Source organism: Gossypium raimondii, chromosome 9 (assembly GCF_025698545.1).
Source record: "Gossypium raimondii isolate GPD5lz chromosome 9, ASM2569854v1, whole genome shotgun sequence".
Classification (NCBI taxonomy): Eukaryota; Viridiplantae; Streptophyta; class Magnoliopsida; order Malvales; family Malvaceae; genus Gossypium; species Gossypium raimondii.
The window spans coordinates 22,747,784-22,768,129 of NC_068573.1; positions in this window are offsets into that span (position 1 = coordinate 22,747,784).

Below are 20,346 nucleotides of genomic sequence, written 5' to 3' on the forward strand. Positions count from 1 at the left end.
ATCAGATCTGAAACTTAACCTCCACCCACCTCTGGATTCTCGAGATCTTTTCGGTAAAGGATTTGAAATAGTAATGCCAACTCGTTTCCCAGTCGATTTAGCAATCTTGGGCTTTTTGTCCAAACCCAAAACCTGCTCTACCATCTTAGCTCTCTCAACCAAATCCACAAATTCCGTAATTCGGTGTGACACGAGCTGTACTCTGATCTCATCTCTCAAACCCCGTAAGAACCTCTTTCAACTATCAGCCTCTGTTGGTATAAACTCGGAAGCATATCGACTGAGTCTAGAAAATTCACGTTCATAATCTACAACTGACAGATTACCTTGTTTCAACATCAGAATTTCCTGCCTCTTATCTTCGATATACAGCTCCCCAACATATTTCTTTTGAAATTCTTTTTGAAATAAGTCCCATGTCACCTGTTCTGTAGGCAGATGTCATATTACAAATTCCCACCATAGATAAGCTTTACCTTTTAACAAAGAAACAACACAGATCAAACATGCTCGGGGGATACATTCCAATTGCTACAGAACTCGTTTAGTTGATTCCATCCAATTCTCTGCAGTAGATTGATCAACTCCCTTCAAACCCAAAAAATTAATGGCACCATATTTTCTTAATTCTTTTATCGGGGCCCGTCTTTGAGTTGGTGTAAAAGTTGTAGCAGGAACAGTCCCCGCTACTCTTTGCAAAGCATTGACAATAACTCTTAATATATCAGAATCATCTCTATTATTTCTTCTATCTACTCTAGGAGATTGATTCCTTATCAGGTTAATACTAGGTGTTGCCGATTTAGTTTCATCTCACCCGTAAGGTTCTCCTTCTCCGGTAAACATTTCTTAATCAGTATTATTTATTCTTTCATCAGACATCTTTAATCTATAAAACAGAAACAAACAAATACGTCAGCATCCAAAAATCCTGACTCAGTTTTGACTTGACAGTGACATGTACATCTAGACTCAATTTTGAGCCCAATTTAAGCAGAGAATCGGCTAAACCTGATAGCTCTGATACCAATAACTGTAACACCCCCTAACCTCAAATTGTTGCCGAAATAGGGTTACGAGGCATTACAAAACATATCGGTCAATTTACGAGCAATTCACAAATAAATAACAAACATAGATATATTAAATCATAAAATCCCTTTTAATGAACCCTTGAAGTTAAATCACATATTAAAAATGGAACGGGACTTGCTTGAGTACTCCAAATCTTTTTTTTTTGGTTGAAACTCAATATATCCCCTTTATAAACATCTAACCTTCCCTGCAATTTTCAAACAACAACCAATCCAAAACCTATGGCATATCAAAAAACAATTTAAACTCAAATATACCTAAATCATAACCAATTCACTAACATAGTAATTTTAATAACTAAACATTTATAATATCATTCGCAATTAAATAATAACTTTATTCATTTTCCATTTTAACTTAATGCCAAATTATATAATATAATATTTCTATTTTATTCAAATAATATCAAAATATGGTATACCATTTTTACAACCAACATTACAAACATAAAATATAACCTATAGAACTCCTAGTACATGCCACTTTCAATTAAGGAAGAAAACATCACCAAAATTTATGCTGAAGTCGAGATCGTTCTGGATGCTGGACCAAGACTTTGTACTCCTTTCAACCTAAGCACGGAAACAACCGTACCCCGAGTATTTTTAGCTATTATAATAGCAATAAAGAATTATAATTACCAAGCATGTAATTATCCAATTTCTTAAATATCAATTAATTCTTAAGCTTTAATTAATTAACAATAAAAATACAATTTTTAGCTATTCTTCAATTTCAATCACATATCACATGTAACAATTTCAATCACTATATGAACATTAAGTTCATGCCTTTCATTTTCGATCTCAATTTCAATCCAAAATTTTAAATTTTCTCATTTTCAATACTACAATCAATCAAATTCATTTGATTTTCTCATTTCAATTATTCACCCTATTAACAATCTGAACTTTGACGGATACACGGATTCCAACCCAAACACACTAGTACGGCACATTGTGTCTAAAACGGTACATAGTACCTAATCAGTATACGACACATAAGTGCCTGAAATAACACACGAGGTGCCTGATACGACACACGAAGTGCCTGAAATACGACACACGAGGTGCATGAAATACGACACATAAAGCGCCTGAAATACGACACATAAAGTGCCTGATTGGCAAAACCGATAAATCCCGTAGTGTTCTAAATCCTATGGCATGCCAATTATATCCAACTCAGCCCGACTAGTTAATAGCTTTCAATTTCACAATTCACTTTCATTTCCAATTCAAGATCACTTTTCCACTTTCTAATCAATAAATAATTTAATACCAATACATATTTCAAATAATCACATATAATCATATTTCGATTCAATTCAAACCACTTTTCAATCAATACACAATTCACATATTCACACATATTCATAAATTAATTCACTTTATTTAATTCATATTTTAATTCATTTTCCAATTAAATTCAAATCACTAATTACTTTTCAATCAATATACATTTCAAATACTCAAATATTTTCTTTATTCAATTCAATTTGATTCAATTCAAATCACTATTATCATTTCAATTGCTTACCTAATTTTACTTACTATGCATTTTAATTAAAATAAAACAATTAATAATAAATAGATTTGAATTATAGTAATACAAACCTGAATTTCGCAGTTACTCCTCGACGACCTTCTCCTTCCCTTTTTGTGCCGATCTCTCGTATTCTTTATTAGCTACGAAAATTAAATAATTATACTATTAATTACAGCACTAATTTTACAATAATAATTGAATTTCAATTCAATTTCTTCCTTATTTTCAATTTGATCCTAGCTAAGTTCACTTACTTTCCTAACTTAATTCATACTTTATTTCTATTCAAATTTTGACCAAACTCAAATTTAACTATTAAATTTTTCAGCATAAATCCCTAATTTCAAATTTTTCTCAATTTAGTCCCTACAACACAAAACTTATAGTTTCTTTTACAATTTAATTCCTTTATCAATTCTAACTTGAAATTCATTTAATTAAATCCATAATTCAACAATTTGTCCAACATGAACCATGCTTAAAAACCTATAAACTTCCAAAACCTCAACTTATTTTTAACAAAACTTTATTTTAAATCTTCCAAATTATCAAAATTAAATAAAAGAGCTTAATTAACTTACCAATCAAGCTTTAAACCTTAAACCCTTAGTTTTTCCTTTTTTCCTTTCTTTTTTTTTTCGCTCTGTTTCAAATGCCTCTGTTTCTTTCTTATTTGTTTTGCTTTTGCTTTTATTTCTTTTTAGTTTATGTACTTTATTTTATAATAATATAATATATAATAATTAATATAAATATCTTTTACTACACATGTACATATTCATAACCATACATTTGTCAAAATCATAACTTATTTATTATATAAAATCCCATAATATAATTAATATAAATTAAGATTTAATAAATTAATAATAATAAGTAATAAATATATTTTACTTGAAATTTAAGTAAACAATTATAATTATACATTTGTACATTTTATATTATTACACATGTACTAATTTATACCTTACATTTGTCATTATTTTGGTTTATTTTACATAATAATATAATATAATATAATATAATATAATATAATATATTTTATAATAAAATAATATATTAATATATTTAAAACATAAAAATCTAATATTTTTATCATACTTATGCCGCCTCATTTTTATGAATTGGCTTAATTGTCATTTTGGCCCTTTATACTTTCTTTTAATCTATAATTCAACTTTTACACCTTATTCTATTTAGTCCTTTTTCCTAATTTCTCTTAATTAAACTAAATTCATCTAATTAAAACTTAATTAAACACATTACTAAACTCATAATTACTCCTAATAATTAATTGCGGACTCGGTTTACTAAGACGGAGGCCCAATATTGCACTATTTTGATGCCTATGAATTTTGGGTCATTACACCTAAACACATGACCATCTGAGCCACACAGGCTGCCACACGACCATGTGATAGAATATTACCTCAATTTCGCAAATTGCACTTTAAACAGCAAAAAACGTGATTTTTAGGGTTTTTCAGATATTCTGAAACCTATATATGACAAAAATAAGAAGATAGGAGTAAGCCATTATAGAATACTTAAAAAAAAAACTCAAAAAACACCATTGAAGTATATTCTGAAGTAGATTTTCATCAAGATTGAAGATTTCCTTTTGATTTCTTTGGAGATTATTATATGTTTCTTTATTTCTTGTGGTTATACTGTCTTTGAGATATTTTTATTTGCAAGCATGAACTAATTTTCTAAATAATTAGGAGATGAATGCTATGATGGATTATGTTGTTTGATTTTTATTTTACACAATAAATACTTAGATCTTGTTTTCAATTATGTGTGATTAATTCTTGGTTTAATATTTTAGACTATTGATCAATGTTTGATGTGCTTAAATCGAGAAAGAATATACCTGCTTAAGAGTAGATCTAGCATAATTGAGTGGAGTTGCATGTAATCCTAGAAATAATACGACATAAATATACCGAATTAGAGTAAAATTTAATAAGGAATCCATAGATCGAGTTAATACGATAATAGAGATTTAAATTAGAAAGAAATTTCAATTAATCAACCTAGAGTTAGTTGCTCTTATTCTTGAAAAGATATATTAGCATAATTTAGAGATTTCTACGGATCAAGATACTAAGTGAAGAAATTGCGTAATTTAGATTGATAAAGACAGATGAAATCTAGGTGAATTCTTTCCTCAGTATTGTTTTGCTTCTCGGTTGTTTACTTGATTATTTTCCTGATTAATTCTTTGTCGCGTTCGTACTTAATTAATTTAGTTAATTTTAGTTTTAACCAATCACTCAAATTGATCAGTTAAATAATAGAAAGACGGTAATTATAGTACTTTTAGTCTTCGTGGGAACGATATCTTTACTCATCGTAGCTATGCTATTAACTGATAGGTGCATTTACCTTAGTAAGATTTTTAGTTTTTTTCGTGGATATCAAAGAACTCATCCTCCAGCCTAGATTGTTTGATGCCTAGGCCTAACATCCATCTCAATTTAGCTTACCAAGGTTATCAACAACCTGGCAATTAAAAGCTGGATCCAGGATATAATCCACAACACCTGGATCAAATTTTAAAAACTATTTTTATCCCTTTCACAAAAATTAATTTTATCCCTTTCACAAAAATTAATTTTACTTATATTCCAATTATCCCTTTTAATTTTTATCTAATTTCTAATGTCACATATGTTATATATGGCTTTATGTGATTAATTTTTAATTAGATTTTAAACATTACATGTTTAATTACTATAGTTAATGCAAAATAATATTCTTTATTAAGATAGTTAAATATAATTAAAATATATTAACTTATAAAATATATAATTACTCTAGTTAAATATAAGAGAGATAGATTAGGAGAGTTGTAACAATCGGGCAGCTCATACTTGTACTTTTGTAAAAGGAGTTGTATTTTAATACTAATGAACTTGGCGAATCTTGTCTAGCTCTATATAGACTCTTTTGCAAGAATTTCAAGATGTTTTTCCTAAAGCGACTTCATACCGGGGGCCACCCTTCCAAACTGACTAGCATATTGGAGTAAGCTAAAGGACACTAAAGAGTTGCAAAAACAAGTAAGTGAACTCATTGTGAAGGGATACGTATGGGAATGTCTCAGCCCTTGTGTGGTTCCTGTTTTGCATGTACCTAAGAAGGATGGAACTTGGCGTATGTGTGTGGACTGTTGCGCCATCAATAAAATTACTATTAATTATTGTCACACCATTCCTCGGCTTGACGATCATTTAGTTGAGTTGTGTGGTGCAAATTTGTTTACAAAAATCGATTTGAAGAGTAGCTACTACCAAATTCACATGCGAGAAGGTGAGGAGTGGAAAATGGCATTCAAAACAAAATACGACCTATATTAGTGGTTAATCATGCCTTTTGGCCTAACCAATGCGTCAAGCACATTCATGAGGTTAATGAATCATGAATTGCAAAATTTTAGTGGAAAATTTTGTGTGGTATATTTTTATGACATATTAATTTATAGTTGTAATCTTGATGAACATGGACACTTAAGGTCTGTTTTGGAAGTCTTGCAAAACAAAAAAATATTTGCCAGTCTTAAGAAATGCTCCTTTTGCACTAATAAACTTGTTTTCTTAAGATTTGTGGTGAGTTCAAAGGGGCTTGAAGTAGACCAAGAAAAGGTAAGTGCTATTAAAGGCTAGCCACGATCGACAAGTGTAAGTGACGTAAAAAATTTTCATGGTTTGACTAGTTTTTACCGTAGATTTGTTAAAGATTTTAGCCCTTTAGCCGCGTCACTAACTGAGGTAATTAAGAAAAACGTGGGTTTCCATTGGGGGACGAACAAGAAACGGAATTTAACTTGATTAAAGAAAGATTAACCAATGCCTCATTGCTAGCTTTAGCTGATTTTACTAAAAAATTTTAGGTTGAGTAAGATGCTTCAGGTTTTGGAATTGGAGCGATTTTTTATGCAAGATGAATGTCCCATTGCGCACTTTGGCGAAAAGTTGAGTGGAGCTACTTTGAATTATCCCACATGCAATAAAGAGATGTACGCTTTGATAAGAGCTTTAGAGACTTCACAACATTACCTTTGGCTGAAGGAATTTGTTATCCACACGAATCACGAGTCTCTGAAGCATCTAAATGGCCAAAATAAGCTGAACAAATGTCATGCGAGGTGAGTAGAATTTCTTGAAACTTTTCCTTATGTTATCAAGAAAAAACAATCTAAGGAAAATATTGTGGCTGATGCCCTATCTCGTACGTATACTCTTTTATCATCTTTAAATTCAAAACTTCTTGGATTTGAGTACATAAAAGATTTTTATCTTGAAGATGCTAATTTTGGCAATGTGTTTAAGGTATGAGAGAAAAATTATTTTGAAATGTTTTTAGGCATGAAGGTTATTTGTTTAGAGAAAATAAACTATGTGTACCTAAAGGATCCACGATTGAATTATTGATCAGGGAGGCCCACGGCAGAGGTTTAATAGGCCATTTTGACATTTCTAAAACTTTAGGAGTGTTGCAAGAACATTTCTTTTGGCCTCAAATGAAAAGGGATGTTAAAAGATTTTGTGGCAAATGTATAGTTTGTAAGAAAGCTAAGTCCCGAGTTAATCCACATGGTTTGTACATGCCTCTACCTGAGCCTAGTGAACCTTGGACCGGCATTTCAATGGATTTGGTTCTAGGACAACCTTGAACTGAAAATGGAATAGACTCAATTTTTGTGGTTGTTGATCGATTCTCTAAAATGGCACATTTCATTCCTTGCCATAAAACTGATGATGCTATGCATATTTCCAATTTTTTTTTCAAGGAGGTCATTAGATTATGTGGTATTCCAAGGAGCATCATTTTTGATCGAGATGCCAATTTTTTGAGCAAATTTTGGAAGATTCTAATAGCCCGATTTTTTGTCTAGTTAGAACAGTGGTTTCGGGACCACGAATTCGACGAGGAAAAATTTATTTTTATTAAATTTTATGGTCTAAAATTTTTGACGAAATGATTTTGTGACAAATTTCGTTTGAAAATTTTGACGTTTGGGCACTCAATTTAGTAAAAAGGACTAAATTATAAAAAGTGCAAAAGTTGAGTTCTATATGTTAGAAGTGTCCAATTGTTATGAAATATTAAATTGGAGGTCCTTAAATGGTAATTAGACCATTGATTAAATTATGGACAAAAATGGACATGAGATAAGTGAAATAGGATATTTTTGAGTTAGGGGAATTTTGGTAATTTTGTAATTAAAATGAATTAAAAAGACAAAAAAGGCCAAAATTTTATCATCTTCTCCAGAGGATTGGCCAAATGTCCCTAAGCTTCCGTTGCTAGGGTTTTTCAAGCTTTCAAGCTCAATAGGAAGTGCATCCTAGCCTCGTTTTTAATGTTCTTTACATTTTTGAAATCCTCATAGTTCGGTTTACCTATTTTTATCGTTATTTTGAGCTAAGGTTTGTATTTAAAAATTTACTCATGAATGATATGCATGTATTTTGATGTTTTATGGAAGAATATGAATATTTGGAGTGTGATGAACGTCTTTTACTAAGTGATTTTCGATGAAAATGCCTAAAAGGATTAATTTGTAAAAGTTATAAAATATGTCACAAGTCTAGGAGTTTAACCAATAAAATACATTATCAATAGAGGAAAAGGGAACAAGCAAAGACGAATGGTGTCATCGGTGACCCCACTATACTTAAAAGTATCAAAGAGTTGGAAAAACCGTTTTAAATGCTAATTAGGGTCCTCTGTCATGGTGCCCCTAAGCTACAGATTATTCTGAATTATTGCCAGTTTTATATCGAAGTTATTAGTTGTAATTATCGGCCTTTCTATACTTTCTTAAACCATGTCCAAACTTGGTAAGGTATAATCCCTTAGGGTTCTCTCACTCTGAGCCATATGTACGTTTGCGGGTAATTGTGGTGCTGGTGGGTTTCCTAAGGCATTATCATTAGTGTCGCCAAACAGTGGATTTTCACGTGGTACATTACTTGTTGCAGGTGGTGGTGGATCTTGAATCTGTTTTTGTTGTTGTTGTCTACAATTTCATAAGATTATTCTCTCTGGACCTGTGGTTGCTACAATAAGCATGCCTCTACTGCGAGTCATACACTAAACCCATAAAAAGAGAATTAGTAAATAAAATATAACAAAATCGTATCTATTACCTAAAAATTTTATAATTATTCTTTTTAAATGAAAAAATTAAAATCAAACTAGTGACTTTGCCTCCCTAGAAATGGCACCAACAACTTGACTACTTCTAGATGTAATAACATACAGAGTGTGAATACTGCAATAAAATATAGAAATACGAGGCAGTATTTGTAAGTATACGAGTCAAGTTGTAATATAGTTTTATAATGAAGTAGGTGAGTACTCCGATGATCAAACCTAAGGGAGGTAAGTGCCAGATCAATTCTAACCTAAACACTAACAGATCTAATTAGTACTTTAAATTAGTTATTGTACGAAAACATAAAATAAAGGATTTTTAGGATTTTTATAATAATAAAACAAAATATTGTAAAAGGAATAAACTTTAAGAGATAAAGAAAGGAGAATGAATCAAATCTTGATTATGGGTGATTTGGTCGCTATGGTAATCCACATCAACTGTCATTTTAAGTTCCTTGTCAATCAACTAGTCCCTACCCTAATAGGACCTTTCAATCTTCCACTCGCATAACGAGTCAGCAAGGACTACTTATCTTCTGACCTCACAGTCCAAACTAACTTAGGATGAAGGTGTTCACGGATGGGTCATACCAATTTGTGGTTAACTCTCACCTTGATAACTTCTTGAGGTTGTCAAGCCTAGGGTTTTTTTCACATTCTTCCTTTCTTGAGTAGTTGATCCGTTGAGTAACGCTACAAAAGAATCAACAAATGATACCTCCACTCACTAATCTAGAAGCAATATAAAGAAAAAGCATGCTAATTAAATTGATAGTATAAAGTATATAAAATAGCCTGATTGTATTGAACTTAATCACAAATCCACAAAGTTTAAATGCTTTCAATAATTCAGATCTCTTGAGAACAATGAAAAACAATTGAAATAAATTCTAAAACATAAAAACAAAAGAAAAACTAAACTAATTTCATTAAAGAAAATCTATGCTAAGTGAATGATGCCCATATCATGTGCCAAAAGAGCCTATATATAGATTTTAGGTGGTCGTCATCCTTAATCCTAGTTTAGTTGATGTCTTTGAGCTTTAAGTTTGATTGTGCGAACCAAAATGCCCCATAGGTCATGTTTTATCAGAGTTGATGTCGCGACACACCAAGACTTGTGTTATGACAAAGCAGTCAATGTACTCCTCTTGGGATATCTCTAAAGGTATGTCGCGACATCATTAAGGTGTGTCGCGACATCGAAGGCAATCTTAAACATCCCATGTTCCAACATAACGACCAGTATCGGTTTATTACGCCTTCTAAAGGTCTTTTGCACACTTACAAAGTGCGTTAGCTCTCCCTTAGGCCTCATTCGGCCCTTAAGGAAAATAAAAGACTCAATTTGCACATTTTATTGAGTATAAATAAAATGAAGAAAACTTAACTAAAACATAAAGAAAATGTTTGTATCCAAGCTCTTTAAATGCAAAAATTAGTTTAATCTGCTACACCAAATTTCTGCAGATCACGAGGGGTCGACAATTGGGTCGAATGCCAAGTTGCCTTTGTCCACAACCGTTGGGCCACAAGTTGATGAACTTTTAAAGCACGATCTAATTGAACTTCTTGTTGGGCCAATGAAGCGGGCTAGATTTAAAAAAGCCTAATAATGCATTTGTGGGTTTAATCCAACAAATTTAGGCCTAAAATCACAAATCCAATTCGTATTGGGCCACTATAAAGAACCCGAGCACTTGCAACATTTTGCATGTGGATCATTAAGGCCCAACCATCCATTTTATTTTTATTTAATTAGTTCTACAACTTTTAATTTTAATTAAGCATGTTATGGCATCATTAATTTGTGTCTTTGTATATACCTAATTAATATAGTTTATAAGAGTCTTAATTATGTCTTTGTATGTTGCGTCTTTAATGTGTCCAAATCTATAACATGATTATTAGTATGATTAATCTGTCCTAAAGGTGTGTTTAAATATGTCCCAGTATGTCTAATGGTTGGCCACTTTTCTAGAATATACTAAGGGACTGTTCGGTTTTGCCAAAGGGATCAAGAGTGTTTACACACAAGTGGTTGTTCGTTTTAGGCATAAAAAGTGACCATTTGGCAAAGCACTACCTTTTTAAATAAAACCGTCCAAATGAGAGATGAATGAGACCATTAGAATAGCTTTCTAGAAGATGTTTATTGGTTAGTTCCATGCATTATAAAGCTACTGTCCACCAAGAGGGAAGTAGGTGCCTTTTGAAGAATGCTTAACATTAAGTATACATGTAGTCTCCTCCAACGCATTAAATGTAGTCACCACCATTAATTCCAAGTGCATGGATGACAATGAAGCATGAATATGACTTGTCACACATGCTTTGAATGTTTGAAGAATATAAATATTAGTTTAATTATCTATTAAAATTCAAGTATTCCCATTTATGGCTGAATGTGTACATTACCTAGGCCTATAAATATTCAGCACATGACACTTTTGTAAGATTTATCAACCATGTTTGAATTAAGAAAACGAGTTTATACTCTTTTTTCTTTTCAGAACTAAAAAAGAACTTATCAAGAACTAACATTCTTGTGGTGTTCAACTATTGATCATATCACTTCCCTTTTCAACCCAGTGTGGCAATCACCTTATATCATTGGCTCCTATCTCATTGTAGATAGTGGGTCATGATCTTTCTTTTAAAAAATCGAGCTTGTTAAAACTAAACTTAACTGTGTTAAAATCGGGTCACATTGTTATAAAGCATTGGATCATTTTTTGGTCAAGTTTTGTTTTATCAATTTCTACCCATTTCGTCTTTATCATTCCATCACCGTAAAAAACATTCCAAGTTCTAAGCTTAAGTTTTCGTTTTCTTGAGAAAGTACGGATTTAGACAATCACGAAAATCAAATCATGAATCAAGTTCTCAACTCATAACCGGGTTCACATTAGTTGGTATCAGAGATACAAAAATCTAAATTAGGTACGGTTTTGTTATCTCGAAAAAAATTAAAAAAATCATTAAAAAAGGAAAAGAAAGAGATAATTTTCTATTAGAAAAAAATAGTCTGGGAACCCTACAAATTATTTTTATCTGATTTATACTTTCTAGCCTATTTTATACCTCATAATGAAATTTGGCAATAGCAAAATTTTCTAGAGCTCGAAATTTTCATTTTGCCCGTATAGCCGAAATACCTTATTTTCTCTATTTTTAGCCTTGAAACTATTTCACCATTCTTCGTCACAACATTTTGAGTTCTTGATTTTGTTCTAATAGTTTAATTAAAATCGAGAGAAAACTCTTGAGAGGTAAAAGGCACGAGCGTGTGAGATTATTCGAGTGAATAAGTTGAATCTGTGTGCAAACACGAGTGGAGTGACATTTCCTTCTGAGTGAACTTCAAGAGGTTTGTTGTGGTAAGGTGTTTATCTTTTTCTCAATTAATTTTTTCCATTTTAAATCATGATGAAAGAAAACATTGCGTCGAGGAGAGCCTTAAATGTTTGAATCGAGGGCAATAGACTACAACAAAAGAATCTGTTTCAAACTCATTTTCATGTACAAGACATGTCCAAGATAAGGTTTGTAGCATGATAATTGATTGTGGGAGTTATACTAATATTGCAAGAACAATTATGGTGTAAAAACTTCATTTGCCTTCGATGGAACATCCCCACTCATACAACTTACAATGGTTGAACAAAAATGGTGAAGTTAAGGTCACTAAATAAGTGACGGTATCCTTCGCAATCAGCAAATATAAAGATGAGGTACTTTGTGATCTTTTTTCGATACAAGCCTGTCATATCCTTCTCGGGCATCCATGGCAATTTGATCAACGAGTTCATTATGATGTCATGCTAATCGATACACGTTCGAGTGTAAAAGTAAGAAAATCACCTTCGCACATTGACTTCGGATCAAATTTGAGAAGATCAAGTGAAGATGATGAGGAAAAGAGAAAAAGAAAGTTAAAAAAAAGAGTGAAAAATAAAATGAAAATGAGAATGAAAAAGAATGTGAAAAAAAAAGAAAAAAATCAAATTTTTACTCAAAAGAAAGAGAAATTAAGAGAGTTGTAACGATTGGGCAACCCATAATGAAAAAGAATGTGAAAGAAAAAGGGAGAAAATCAAATCAAATTTCTACTAAAAAGAGAAAGAGAAATTAGGAGAGTTGAAACGATTGGGCAACCCATACTTGTGCTTTTGTACTAGGAGTTGTATTTTAATACTAACTAACTTGACAAATCCTTGCCTAGCTCTATGTTGACTCTTTTGTAAGAATTTTAAGATGTTTTTCCCGAAGATATTCTTAAGGGGTTGCCACCATTTAGGGGTATAGGACATCAAATTAAATTTATACTGAGGCCACCCTTCCAAATTGACCAGCATATCGAAGAAACCCAAAGAGACTAAAGAGTTGCAAAAACAACTAAGTGAACTCATGGAAAAGGGATACATATGGGAATGTCTCAGCCCCTGTGTGGTTCCTATTTTGCATGTACCCAAGAAGGATGGAACTTGGCATATGTGTGTGGACTACCGTGCCATCAATAAAATTATTGGTAATTATTGTCACACCATTCCTCGACTTGATGATCATCTAGATGAGTTGTGTGGTGCAAATTTGTTTACAAAGATCTATATGAAGAGTGGCTACCAGCAAATTTGCCTACAAGAAGGTGATGAGTGGAAAACAACATTCAAAACCAAATACATCCTATATGAGTGGTTAGTCATGCCTTTTGGCCTAACCAATGCACCGAACACGTTCATGAGGTTAATGAATCATGTATTGTAAAATTTTATTGGAAAATTTTTTGTGGTATATTTTGATGACATAATATGTTATAGTCGTAATCTTGATGAACATGTTGGAAAGGTAAACTTGTTTGATGACATATATTTTGATGACTATTTTGGATGTCTTGCTACAGGAAAACTATTCGCCAATCTTAAGAAATGCTCCTTTTGCACTGATAAACTTGTTTTCCTAGGATTTGTGGTCATTCAAAAGGGGTTGAAGTAGACTAAGAAAAGGTAAGTACTATTAAAGACTGACCACAACTGACAAGTGTGAGTGACGTAAGAAGTTTTCATGGTTTGGCTAGTTTTTATAATAGATTTGTTAAAGATTTCAGCACTTTAGTCGCACCGCTGACTGAAATAATAAGAAAAATGTGGGTTTCCACCAGGTAGACGAACAAGAAAGGGCATTTAACTTGATTAAAGAAAGATTAAACAATGTCCCATTACTAGCTTTACCAGATTTTACTAAAACTTTTAAGGTTGAGTGCGATGCTTCAGGTTTTAGAGTTTGATCCATTTTAATGAAAGATGGACGTCCCATTGCCTACCTTAGCAAAAAGCTGAGCGGAGTTTCTTTAAATTACCCCATGTATGATAAAGAGATGTACGCTTTCATAAGAGCTTTGGAGACTTGGTAGCATTACCTTCGGCCAAAGGAATTTTTTTATCCACATGAAGCACGAGTCTTTAAAGCATCTAAATGGACAAAATAAGCTGAACAAATGTCATGCGAGATGGGTAGAGTTTCTTGAAAATTTTTATTATGTTATCAAGTATAAACAAGGTAGGGAAAATATTGTGGCTAATGCCCTAGGTACACTCTTATATCATCTTTAAATTCAAACTTCTTGGATTTGAGTGCATAAAATATTTATATCTTGAAGATGTTGATTATCGAAATGTGTTTAAGGCATTTGAGAGAAATTCTTTTGGAAATTTTTTAGGCATGATGGTTATTTGTTTAGAGAAAATAAACTATATGTACCTAAAGGATCCATGTGTAAATTATTGATCACAGAGGCCACGATGGGGGTGTAATGGGCCATCTTGGCATTTATAAAGTTTAGGAGTGTTACAAGAGCATTTCCTTTAGCCTCAAATGAAAAGGGAACTTGAAAGATTTTGTCACAAATGTATAGTTTGTAGGAAAGATAAGTAATGAGTTAATCAACATGGTTTGTACATGCCTCTACTCGTGCTTAGTGAACCTTGGACCAACATTTTCATGGATTTTGTTCTAGGACTACCCCAAACTAAAAATAGAAAAGACTCAATTTTTGTGGTTTTTGATCAATTCTCTAAAATGACACATTTCATTCCTTACTATAAAACTAACGATGCTGTGCATATTTCAAATTTATTTTTTAGGGAGGTTGTTAGATTTTGTGATATTCCAAGGAGCATTGTTTCTAACCGAGACACTAATTTTTTTTGCTTGGAAGACTCTATGGGGTAAGATAGGCATGAAATTGTTGTTCTCTACAACTTGTCATTCTCAGACGGATGGACAAACGAAAGTGGTAAATTGAACTCTCTCTACTTTGTTGCGTGCCATTTTTTCTGGGAAATTTGAAAGCATGGGAAGAATGTTTACCACATGTGGAATTTTCTTATAACCGTAGTATTCATTTTGCAACTAGATCTTCACCTTTTGAGATTGTTTATGGTTTCAACCCATTAACTCCCCTTGATTTAATTCCATTTCCACTTAGTGAACATGCTAATCTAGATGGAAGAAAAAAAGCCGAGTTTGTCAAGGATCTCCATCGAAAAGTTTGGGATAATATCGAATGAAGGACAAGAATATATGGATCAGGCTAACATATGACACAAGAGAATTGTGTTTGAACTCAAAGACTAGTTATGGGCGCACATGTGCAAAGAGAGATTTCCAGCACAACGGAGATCAAAGCTTCTTCTGAGAAGAGATCGTCCTTTCCAAGTGTTGGAAAGTATTAACGACAATTCCTACAAGTTAGACCTTCCTGGTGAGTATAACATTAGTGCAAGCTTTAATGTTTCTGATTTGTCTCCTTATGATGTAGTTGACAATTTGAGGACAAATCGCTTTGAAGAGGGAGGGAATGATGTGATCACGAGTTCAAAAATTGGGCTGACTGCCAAGCTACTTTTGTCCACAACCATTGGGCCACAAGTTGATGAACTATCAAAGCACAAACCAATTGAACTTCCTTTCGGGCCAATGAAGCGGGCTATATTTAAAAAGCTTAATGATGCATTTATGGGTTAATCCAACAAATTTGGGTAAAAAATATCAAATCTAATTTGTATTGGCCTCTATAAAAAACTTAAGCCCTTGCAATGTTTTTCATATGGATCATTAAGGCCCAACCATCTATTTTATTTTTATTTAATTAGTTCCACAACTTTTAATTTTAATTATGTTATGGCATCATTAATTTGTTCCTTTTTCATTACCTAATTAATATAGTTTATAAGTGTCTTAATATGTCTTTGTGTGTTGCTTTTTAATGTGTCCAAATCTATGACATGATGATTAGTATGATTAATGTGTCCTAATGGTGTGTTTAAATGTCTCTTAGGATGTCTAATGGTTAACCACCTTTCTAGAAGATGCTAAGGAACTGTTCGATTTTGCTAAAAGGATCAAGGGTGTTTATACACAAGTGGATATTCATTTTGGGCATGAAAAAAGACCATTCGGCCAAGCACTACCTTTTGAAATACAGCTGTCCAAATGAGAGATGAATGATACCATTAGAATGGCCTTCTAGAAGATGTCTAATGGTTATTTCCATGCATCTTAAAGCCATCATCCGCCAAGAGGGAAGTAGGAGCCTTTTGAAGAATGCTTAAAAATGAAGTATGCATGTACTCTCCTCCAACTCATTAAATGCAATCACCAATATTAATTCCAAGTGCATGGACATCAATGGAGAATGAACATGGCTAGCCACACATGCTTTGAATGTTTGAAGAATATAAATTTTAGTTTAATGGCTCTTTAAAATTCATGTATTCCCATTTATGGTCGAATGTGTCCATTAGTCTACCTAGGCCTATAAATATTCAACCTAGGACACTTTTGTGGGATTGATCAACCATCTTTGAATTAAGAAAACGAGTTTATACTCTTTGTTCTTTTCAAAACTAAAAATGAACTTATTAACAACTAACATTCTTGTGCCGTTCAACTACCGATCTTATTACTTCACTTCTTAACCTTTTCTAAAGTGTGGAGATCACCTTATATCATTCGTTCCTATCTCGTTATAGATAGAGGGTCACGATCTTTCTTTGAAAAAAACCAACTTGTTAAAACTTAACTTAGCTTTGTAGAAATCAGGTCACAGTGGTATATAGTGTTGGTTCATTTTTGGGTTGAGTTTTATTTTATCGATTTCTATCCATTTCATTTTTATCATTTCATCACCATAAAAACATTCCAAGTTCTAAGCTTAAGTTTCATTTTCTCGAGAAAGTACATATTTAAACGATTGGGCAAATCAAATCGTGAATCACGTTCTAAACTCGTAATCGTATTCGTGTCATCTTAGACATTCTTGGTCCTAAAATACCCCCTTTGGCTTTTTGAGAAAAAAAATATGCAAATGGTAAAAGCTCCGCTATCACCATGCCATCAGTTCACAGGAGATACCGAAAAGAAAATTAAAATAAATCTCAAAATAGAATTGAATACCAACAATCATCCAAGGTAGAGTATCATCAAAATTAAGCATTCATAAAAGAAGTGAAGTCGTAGTAGCACATTTTCAACATATCTCCCTCTCAAACAAACAACCATTCTCCTCCTTTCACCATGGCAAGATCTTTAAGAGGTAACACTTTAAAGAGTGTATGATCATTAAACAAAAAGGCTTGTTTAATACATAAAGAATTCATCAACAAAGGGCATCAACAATAACAACAACAAGAAGATTATAATAACAAGAATTCATCAATAAAGAGGAATAACACCAATAAGATCATAATAACAACAAAAGATCTTCAATATAGCAACAACAAGAAAATTCATTAATGAAAAATAGCTCAACTATTCCCCTAAAAACAATAAGAGCAACAAAAAGTAATAGCCTATCAAGCTCAAACTCCCCATAACATTAGCCTCAAACATTTTCCCCCTTTTTATCAAAAAGCTCAAAGCAACTCCTCCTACTAGGGTGTTCTCTCAATATTGCAAATAAGCTTAGTCAACCAAGCAAGAGTATCATGTCGTACTTTTAAATTTATTTTTTCACCTATTTGTTCTTCTGTTTGATATCCTGTTCGAACAAATGTTTGTCAAGTTCTGCCTCAAGTTGTTTTTCATCTGAAGCCTCATCAAATTGTTCAGTAAAGGAATCAATTAATTGGTTAATTTTTTCATCTTGTGTATCTTGATCAATTAGGGAAGGATCTCTTTCACAGTTTGGCTTGTCTATCCATGTGTTGCCTCATCATCAGATATCTCCATGGAATAAGAGGAGCTTCCAACCCTTTTTCCTAGCAACTCGCTTTACTTTAACCATCAATATTCAATATGGAATGTTTGATCTTCTTAGATGTGAAAAGAAACTTATCAGAGAAGAAAAAGACTAGTTGAACAAAAGATTAAGAACTTAGGGTTAAATAATTTTTCCCATTATAACTTAAAGAGAGAAATTTAATGCCAATTCAACCACAAAAAAAATCTCCTTTAATGTCATCCTTAAAAAATCTTTCACCTAAGATTTCCCGACAATTATGGTTTTCTCAATTGTAAAATCTGTCACCTTGGATTGCCCGAAAACGATGACTCTATAAGAACAACCTACCACTCCAAATTGCCTGACAAAGATGGCTTTAAATGAATAATCTGACCTTATGGCATGCCAACTATATCTGCCTCGATCCAAATAACTAATAGGGTAACCGAATTTCCAATTCATTATAAACAATCTAAATCGCATTTTATCATATCTAACTAATCATCAATTCATCATGTATCCAACATGTTATAACTCAATTTCATTCAAATCATAAAATTTCAATTGAATAAAGAAATTTCTATTATGTTCAATTTAGTCTTTGTCTTGATAATCAATCTTAAACATATTAATTCAACTCAAATAACCATAAATGACTTACCTCAACTCCATATAATGCAAATGACATGAAAAAATAGAAATATAATTGATTCCTGAATCATAGAAATACAAACCAAAATTTCGAGCCATTCGTCGACGACTTTGGATTTTTCTTTCCCTCTTGACGATTTCATATCAACGTTAGCTAAATGAAATTACAAAAACATATAATATTATCAATTTCCAACCAATTCTCAATTCATACAAAATTTTCAATTTATTCAATTTAGTCCTTCAAACTAAGACTAACATAAAATTCAATTTAATACTTCAAATTGAAATCTGATTTCACAATTACTCATTGGGAACCTCCTATTTCTTATTCCTAATTTTAATCTCACATTTTATTTATTTTGGTACCTAATGTATAGAACTAACAATTAAGCTTTACAATTTAGTCATTTTCTTAATCTAAGCTTAATTTCTATCAATTTAACACCTAGAACATTCAACTCTCAACAATGGCATCACATTAGAACTTCACTAGTTGATCAAATTGATCATTGGGTTAGCTTAATCAAGCTTCCAATATAAAAAAAACTATAAAAATTAAAGAAAAATGGATAGAGACTTACTTGAAATTAAAGCTCAAAAGATTAAAACAGTTGGTTATGGCATCCTTCCCTTTTTTTTATTTAATTAAGTTGAGGAAGATGAGTTCCTTTCTCTTTCCATCAAAATTTGGTTTATATAATAGGATTAGTTGGTTAATTAAGTTAATTAATCTTAACTTAATCAAATAAACCTTAATTTGTTTAAGTTAACGGCCATTTCATCCCACTGCCCACTAACATACATTTAAACATGTTTTAATTTCTATTTTGAACCTTTATTTAATTGCAATTTAAGTCCCCAAGTCTTTTCCTAATTAAAAATCTATAGTGATCGTACTTTACAATTTAGTCCTTAGGCCCTAATTAACCACAATTTTGGTCAAATTGACTTTCTAAAATTCAATTCACCTATTTAATAACTCCATAAATATCTTTATTAATATTTACAGACACAATTTATAAAAATAGGGTCCCAAAATCGTAATTTCTAGTATCACTAGAAATCGAGTCGTTATAGAATATCATCCGACCGAACTATAGTAAAATGGACTCAAATACACAGGTGAATAAGTTGCTCACAGAAGCTGACATTATATCAAGGTTGCTCACACAAGCTAACATATATTATGTTACCTGTCTGGGCTAACCTTTTACTAAGCATATAACTTATAAAATCCTGATCAAATGTGCGTATAACCCTATTGGCATGCCAAACGCATCCTAACCTTTTACTAAGTTCACACAGGCATCATTTCCATATATACACCATTACAAACCCCTGTACCTGATCAAATAATTTTATTTACATGCCCTATAATCAATCTATTTTCACAATTGTACCTTGAACTATTACATATTAATCAATAATCACACGTCATTTCAATTTAGTATATAACCAACCATTTAAGCCAAATTCACTAGAATTCTAATTATATCTAAACGTTTTATTTATGAAATCAAACATAAGATCAAATACAAAAAAAAGACTAATAAGTTCCATGTAAACCTACCTGTTCAAAATGTGAAAAGAGAGGATACTTCATGGACTAATTCACAATTTTAGTTTTTCCCGATTAATTTCACTACAATCGAATT